Here is an 8080-nt window from a genome sequence, read left to right as displayed (position 1 = left end):
CCACCTATTGATGAGTTTTAAACTTCACAAAGAGATGAGGTTTAAACTCCACATAGATGTGTATTAAACTTCACAAAGAGATGAGGTTTAAACTCCACCGGGATGAGTTTTAAACTTCACAAAGAGATGAGGTTTAAACTCCATCGGGATGAGTTTTAAACTTCACAAAGAGATGAGGTTTAAACTCCACCTATAGATGAGTATTAAACTTCACAAAGAGATGGGGTTTAAACTCCACCAGAATGAGTATTAAACTTCACAAAGAGATGAGGTTTAAACTTCACACGGACCCCACATATTGATGGGTTTTAGACTTCACAAAGAGATGAGGTTTAAACTCAACCTATAGATGAGTATTAAACTTCACAAAGAGATGAGGTTTGAACTCCACCGGGATGAGTTTTAAACTTCACAAAGAGATGAGGTTTAAACTCCACACAGATGAGTCTTGTACCCAACACTGGATGAGCTGGTGCTCCACATGATTAGATAATACTCACTTTGCATAAGTAGTATATCTCCATCATTGAATTGATTGATTATTTTCTGCATAATAAATGTGTATATTGGAATTATCTGATTATGATAGATGTGGATTATCGTTAATTTAATTGATGAGTTTTTATTAATTATTGGAAGTAGTTGGTTATTATAGAGGAATCTTAGTAATATCATTAATAGTTCTAAAGAATTTTTTTGATGGAGGTGGGTGCCATGATCGACTTTTTTCCGGTTACCGCTTCGGCTGAGAACAATACTTGTTTTAAAATTGTGTGTATTATTCACTGGGATTTAGTATCTCATTAAAGTGTTGTTTTCAGATACTGAGATCGTTGGGGATGTCTAGAGTCGAGAAGTCCTACCTCCCTTGAGAAGAGTGACTTCCTTCAATTAGATTGGTAGATCAAGAATAAGTAGACATAGTGTCTACATCATACTTTATTTCATGATTAGATATTAATTGTCCAGTTTTGGATATTTTAAATATTAAAGAATTTTCAGTTGTAAGGATTTATTTTGAGATTTCATAACATTACTTCTTTCGAACAATTCATTATTTATTACAATACCTTATTCTCTTATATAATTTTGAAATTTTTTCCATTATTACCTCAGTTTTTATACCCACGTAACTAGGCGTTACATTTTTGGTATCAGAGCTAGTTCGAACCTAGATCGGACTGTCGTGTGGGTTTACTTTATTTTCAATTTTTATAAAAAAAAAAAAATCAAAACTTGGGCTTATAGGATTGGTCGTTATAGTCATACATTTTGTATGCTAATATATTGGGCCTGGTCAACACAATTCTTGAGTGGTGGTGAATATATTTATGACGGGTAACAAGCGAGGTTCGAATGACGCATTTGCTAAGGCTCTCTGCTTGATAGCGACAACCATAGAGAATAGACGAAGACTCTCCCTCATTTGAGATGACCCAATGTCGAATCGGTAACAATTGTAGACCCTCAATATCTTAGGGTTTATGAATTTCGAAAGAACAATCCACCACCTTTTCGAGGTCAGTTATGATCCAGTCGAAGCACAAGCGTGGTTGTGAAGTTAAAGAAGATCTTTAGCATCATGCATTGTGTTAACACTCACAAAGTGGACGTCGTTGTTTATGTCAGAGTATGATGTTGAGCATTGGTGGATTTGTATTAGAGGAGTTCTGCTGACAAAACGAGTTTCTTTTACTAAGGATAGGTTTAAGGAGTTATTTATATAGAAGTCTATTCTCCACAATGTACGTATTCAAAAGGAAATAAAGTTTATTCATATTCATCATGGAGATATTTCAGTTGTAGAGTATGTTGCCAAATTTTGAAGCTATATCAAGATACTCTTGTTATCTTAGGGACAACCCCTAAGACGAGTGGAAGGCGGTCAAATTTGAGCAAAGACTTAAGTCTGAGCTGCAAAGCTTTTATTGGAATTATAAGGATTTATGACTACCACACCATGGCAAACAACTCTTGGGTGGTTGAGAAAAAGATGCAAGCACCAAAAGCTGAGAAACCGAAGAAGAAGTTTATCTCTGGTGGAAAGAAATTCTACAGTAAAGGCTATATATTTCATAAGAATCTACACCCTTTACCCAAAATTTCAAAGGACAAGTAAAGACATGCTCCAACTAGTAAGACTCTGAGGGTGTTTGTAGACTATAGAAAATTGAATCAAGTTATCATCAAGAATAAAAATCCCTTGCATAGGATAGATGACCTCTTAGATCAATTGAGTGGAGCTTCAGTATTTGCTAAGATAGACTTGAGGTCTGGGCACCATCAAATTAGGGTCAAAAGTGAAGATATTCCTCTAACAACTTTTATGACAAGATACAAACACTATGAGTGTGTAGTGATGCATTTTGGAGTTACCAATGCCTTTGCTATTTTATGGATTATATGAATCAAAATTTTAAACCATTCTTAGATAGGTTTGTGGTGGTGTTCATCGATGATATTCTAATCCACTCTAGGAGCTTGGGCGAGCATGAGGAACACATGAAGATATTATTGAAAGTTTTGAGAGATAACACGTTGTATGCAAAACGTGAGAAATATGAGTTATGGCTTGATGATGTGAGGTTTTAGGACATACCATCTCTAGTAAGGGAGTAGCAGATGACTCTAGTAAGGTAGATTCTATGTTAAGTTGGCCCCAACCTAAATCAATGACTGAAGTAAGAAATTTACTGGGATTGACGGGTTACTATAGGAAATTTATAGAGAGGTTTTCTAGTCTAGTCTTACCTCTCACCAAGTTGACTAGATAAGGGAAATTTTTTGTGTGGGACTAAGAGTGCGAGGATAATTTCCATGAGGCAGATTATCCAACCCGTTTTCTTGAATTAGCAGTTGTAGTCTTTGTTCTTCAGATTTGGAGGCATTACTTGTATGGAGCTTCATTTGAGGTTTTTAGTGATAATAAAAGCCTTAAGTATTTGTTTGATCAAAAGGAAGTAAATATGAGACAAAGAAGGTGCATGGAGTTCCTTAAAGACTACGATTTTGAGTTGAAATATCACCTTGGAAAAGTTAATGTAGTGACTAATGCTCTAAATAGAAAATCCTTACGTGTAGCTTGTACAATGGAACAAGAGACAAGCCTAATAAAGGAGGTTGGAGATATGAATTTGGATGTGTCCCATAATGCTTTAAGCTTTAATCTGAATAGGCTAGAAATCAGTAATAACTTGAGAGGGATAATACAAAATGAACACCTATTAGCTAAAGTATTGCAGTCTCTTGTGGACAGGGAGAAATATACCTTATTTGATGATGATTTAGTGTTGTTTAAGGATAAGATCATTGTTCCTAAGGAGGGGAGTCTTAAGGATAAGATTTAGAGGAAACTCATAACATTAAATTCACGACGCACCCAAGAATAACTAAAATGCATCAGGATGTGAAAAAAATGTATGGATTTTGTGTTTGTTTCGTGTATGTCATAAGGTTAATATTGAGCACCAAAAGCATTCAGGATTGTTACAACCATTAAAAATTCCTGAGTGGAAATGGGATATATATATATATGGATTTTGATGTTATTTGGGTGATAGTTGATCAAATGACCAAATCAGCTTATTTTCTACCAATTAAAACAACCTATAGTGTCGGATAGGGATCCACGATTTACTTCTAGTTTTTGGAAAGCTTTTCAGAAAGCTTTTGGTACTAGGCTGAGTTTTAGCACAACTTACCATCCATAGACAGATGGTCAATCAGAAAGGACTATTCAAACTCTTGAGGATATGCTTAGAGCTTGTGTTCTAGATGAAGGTGGGAGTTGGGATAAGTATCTACCTCTAGTAGAATTTTCTTATAACAACAGTTATCACTCTAGCATAGGTATGGCACCATATGAGGCTCTTTATGGAAGGAGGTGTAGGTCCCCTTTGTGTTGGTGTGAAGTTGGTGAAAAGTATTTGTTAGGATCTGATTTGGTGCAAGAAACCACTAGTAGAATTCAAATAATTAGGCAAAGGATGCGTACATCACAAAGTAGGCAAAAGAGTTATGCTGACAGAAGAAGAAAACCATTGGAATTTCAAGAAGGGGAACATGTATTCTTGAGAATCACTCCTAAGGCTGGGGTGGGAAGGTAAATGAAAGTCAAGAAATTGAACCCTCGTTTCATGGGTCCTTTCCAAATTCTAAAAAGAGTCGGGTCTGTTGCTTATCAATTGGCTCTTCCGCCATAATTATCTAATCTTCACGACGTATTTCATGTTTCTCAATTGCGAACATATGTGTCCGATAATTCACACGTGATAGCTCCTGAGTCAGTTCAATTGAAAGATAATTTAATCTTTAGGCCTAGACCTATTCGAATTATTGACAAAAGTACAAAGACTCTAAGGAATAAGGTGATCCCATTAGTAAAGGTGGTATGGGAGGGGTTAACCTTAGAAGAAGCTACATGGGAACTAGAGGGAGAAGTCATACGTAAATATCCAATCTCGTCGCTGTAGGTACTTAAGTTCCTTTATGTTGCATCAATTGCAGTGTTTTAACTTTATTCGGTTGGCGAAAATTTCGAGGACGAAATTTCTTTAACGAGGGGAGAAATGCAACGTCCTAATTTCAAGGTTTAGAATTAATTACATAATTATCTTTGGGATTAGGCTAATTTAACTAAAATTAAATAATAAGATAATACGATAATCTTAGCTTTGTTTCTATTTATTTATTTATCTATCTACTTATTGTTTGTTTTATTTAACAAATGATTGAACTATACAATTTTTATGTTTAATTGTTAGATAAAACAAATATAATTTAAGTTAGGAATGGTTGGTGAGGTTGCTTGGAATATAACAACCAATTCCAATTAAGTGGTAGAAAATATAAGCTAAATTGATGCACCGCTTGGATTATAACAATCAATCCCAATTAAGTGGTAGAAAATATAGGCTAAATTGCTGCACCACTTGGATTATAACAATCAATCCCAATTAAGTGGTAGAAAGTATAGGTTAAGTTGTTGTAACGTATTAGGTTTGTAACTTAGGATATCATGTAAGTAATTAACTATAAGTAGCCACTAAGAAAAATAAAAATAATACATAATTAAATTCTCAAAAGATAGAATTATATCAAATTGGAGAGTAGCTAAAGTATTTTGCGGATGCGATAACGGTTAATAGTGAGTGACAAAGAAGAAATTTTTATCGGATTAAAGCTTCAAGAGGTGAGTAATCACACCCTTTAAACTTTCATGGTACATTTTATTTTGGAAATTTAGAATGGAAAAAGAGTTAAGTATTTTTTGATTGGTATTTTCTTCTAAAAATATATTTTTATCGAGAACCTAACTCTATTAAAATTGAGATTTTATGAATTGTAATAATAGATTATAAATTGATTTATTTATTATTGTTGTTAAATTATCATTTTGATGATTGTTTGAATATATATTCTTTAAAAAGATTGTGTTATTATATTTTCTTGAATGATCATTGTTACCATATATTCAAATGAAATATTAGATCATAAATATGATTTTTCAAATATCGTTGTTGAAATATGAATTATTTGGATTGCATGTGTTTGAGAGATATATATTCTTTAAAAAGATTGTGTTATTATATTTTCTTGAATGATCATTGTTACCATATATTCAAATGAAATATTAGATCATAAATATGATTTTTCAAATATCGTTGTTGAAATATGAATTATTTGGATTGCATGTGTTTGAGAGATATATATTCTTTAAAAAGATTGTGTTATTATATTTTCTTGAATGATCATTGTTACTATATATTCAAATGAAATATTATGTCATAAATATGATTTTTCGAATATGATTGTTAAGATAATGAATGATTTTGATTGTGTGTGCTGGAGATGGGTCTTGTACCCCACCTATTGATGAGTTTTAAACTTCACAAAGAGATGAGGTTTAAAATCCACCTGGATGAGTATTAAACCTTACAAAGAGATGAAGTTTAAACTCCACATGAATGAGTCTTGGACCCCACATATTGATGGGTTTTAAACTTCACAAAGAGATGAGGTTTAAACTCCATCGGGATGAGTTTTAAACTTCACAAAGAGATGAGGTTTAAACTCCACCTATAGATGAGTATTAAACTTCACAAAGAGATGAGGTTTAAACTCCACCTGAATGAGTATTAAACTTCACAAAGAGATGAGGTTTAAACTCCACATGGATGGGTCTTGGACCCCACATATTGATGGGTTTTAAACTTCACAAAGAGATGAGGTTTAAACTCCACATGGATGGGTCTTGGACCCCACATATTGATGGGTTTTAAACTTCACAAAGAGATGAGGTTTAAACTCCACATGGATGAGTATTAAACTTCACAAAGAGATGAGGTTTAACTCCACACAGATGGGTCTTGTACCCAACATTGGATGAGTTGGTGCTCCACATGATTAGATAATACTCACTTTGCATAAGTAGTATATCTCCATCATTGAATTGATTGATTATTTTCTGGATAATAAATGTGTATATTGGAATTATCTGATATGATAGATGTGGATTATCGTTAATTTAATTGATGAGTTTTATTAATTATTGGAAGTAGTTGGTTATTATAGAGAAATCTTAGTAATATCATTAATAGTTCTAAAGAATATTTTTGGATGGAGGTGGGTGCCATGATCCACTTTTTTCCGGTTACCGCTCCGGCTGAGAACAATACTTGTTTTAAAATTGTGTTTATTATTCACTGGGATTTAGTATCTCATTAAAGTGTTGTTTTCAGATACTGAGATCGTTGGGGATGTCTAGAGTCGAGAAGTCCTACCTCCCTTGAGAAGAGTGACTTCCTTCAATTAGGTTGGTAGATCAAGAATAAGTAGACATAGTGTCTACATCATACTTTATTTCGGGATTAGATATTAATTGCCCAGTTTTGGATATTTTAAATATTAAAGAATTTTCAGTTGTAAGGATTTATTTTGAGATTTCATAACATTACTTCTTTCGAACAATTCATTATTTATTACAGTACCTTATTCTCTTATATAATTTTGAAATTTTTTCCATTATTACCTCAGTTTTTATACCCACGTAACTAGGCGTTACAAGACGACCACACCAGAGGAAATGGACATCATGTTTACGCAATACGTTGTGCATGTAGTTGACACTGAGGCAGTTATACAGGGACATGCAGACTGCGCGAATGAGTACATGGACTGGTTTCGTCGGATTTCTCATCCATATATCATTCGTAGAGAACCAGTCCATGTAGCTCATTCGGTTGCAGAACATGCCGATGACGATCATGCTTCAGTTCAAAAAACGGTAAATTCATTTAAATTTAATTTATGACATAATTAAATTAATTAGTCATGTAATTTGTTTAACTAAATTAATTAATTAATTATTTTTAATGTAGAGCCGAGCAATAAAAATTTCAGAGGAGCTTTTTTGTCGACAACTAGTATTACCTGATGGCATCACACTCGTGAACGAATTAATTTTTGTGTTGCGATCTCAAAGGGGTGGTGGTAGAGATTGGACCAACGTAGTACCATATTGTCGGAGACATAGAGGGACTTAGGATTTGGATATGTATTTTGGATATCTATTTTGGATTTGTATTTTGGATTTGTATTTTGGATATCTATTTTGGATATGTATTTTGGATATCTATTTTGAATATGTATTTTGGATATCATTTTGGATTTCGACACTATTAAATATCAACAATATTAAATAACTTCATTATATTTGAATTCATACAATATTAAATACCAACAATTCAGTTTACAATAACTTCATTTATAGTTTCTGGAAATATCTGCAACCAATGTTGCATGCGACCGTCGTAGATAAATTCACATTGTCGTGCTTCTTCATTGCAACATTTTTTCCACAAATTACTTGCTGGTGGTATAGGGGAATCTAACTTTCAAGTAAACCTGTTAAAATCAATAACAATTATAAATCAATTATCAATTATAAATCAACAATAATTATAACAATTATCAATAACAATTATAAAATCAATAATCAATAACAATTTAATATGATAATTAATACCTGCACGAAATGACAGTTCTTAACAAATGCAATAACAACCAAACAATGATCTGA

This window comes from Cicer arietinum, chromosome 5 (genome assembly GCF_000331145.2).
Source record: "Cicer arietinum cultivar CDC Frontier isolate Library 1 chromosome 5, Cicar.CDCFrontier_v2.0, whole genome shotgun sequence".
Taxonomy (NCBI): Eukaryota; Viridiplantae; Streptophyta; class Magnoliopsida; order Fabales; family Fabaceae; genus Cicer; species Cicer arietinum.
The sequence above is the reverse complement of the archived record's forward strand: the minus strand, read 5'-3'. Positions refer to the sequence as shown.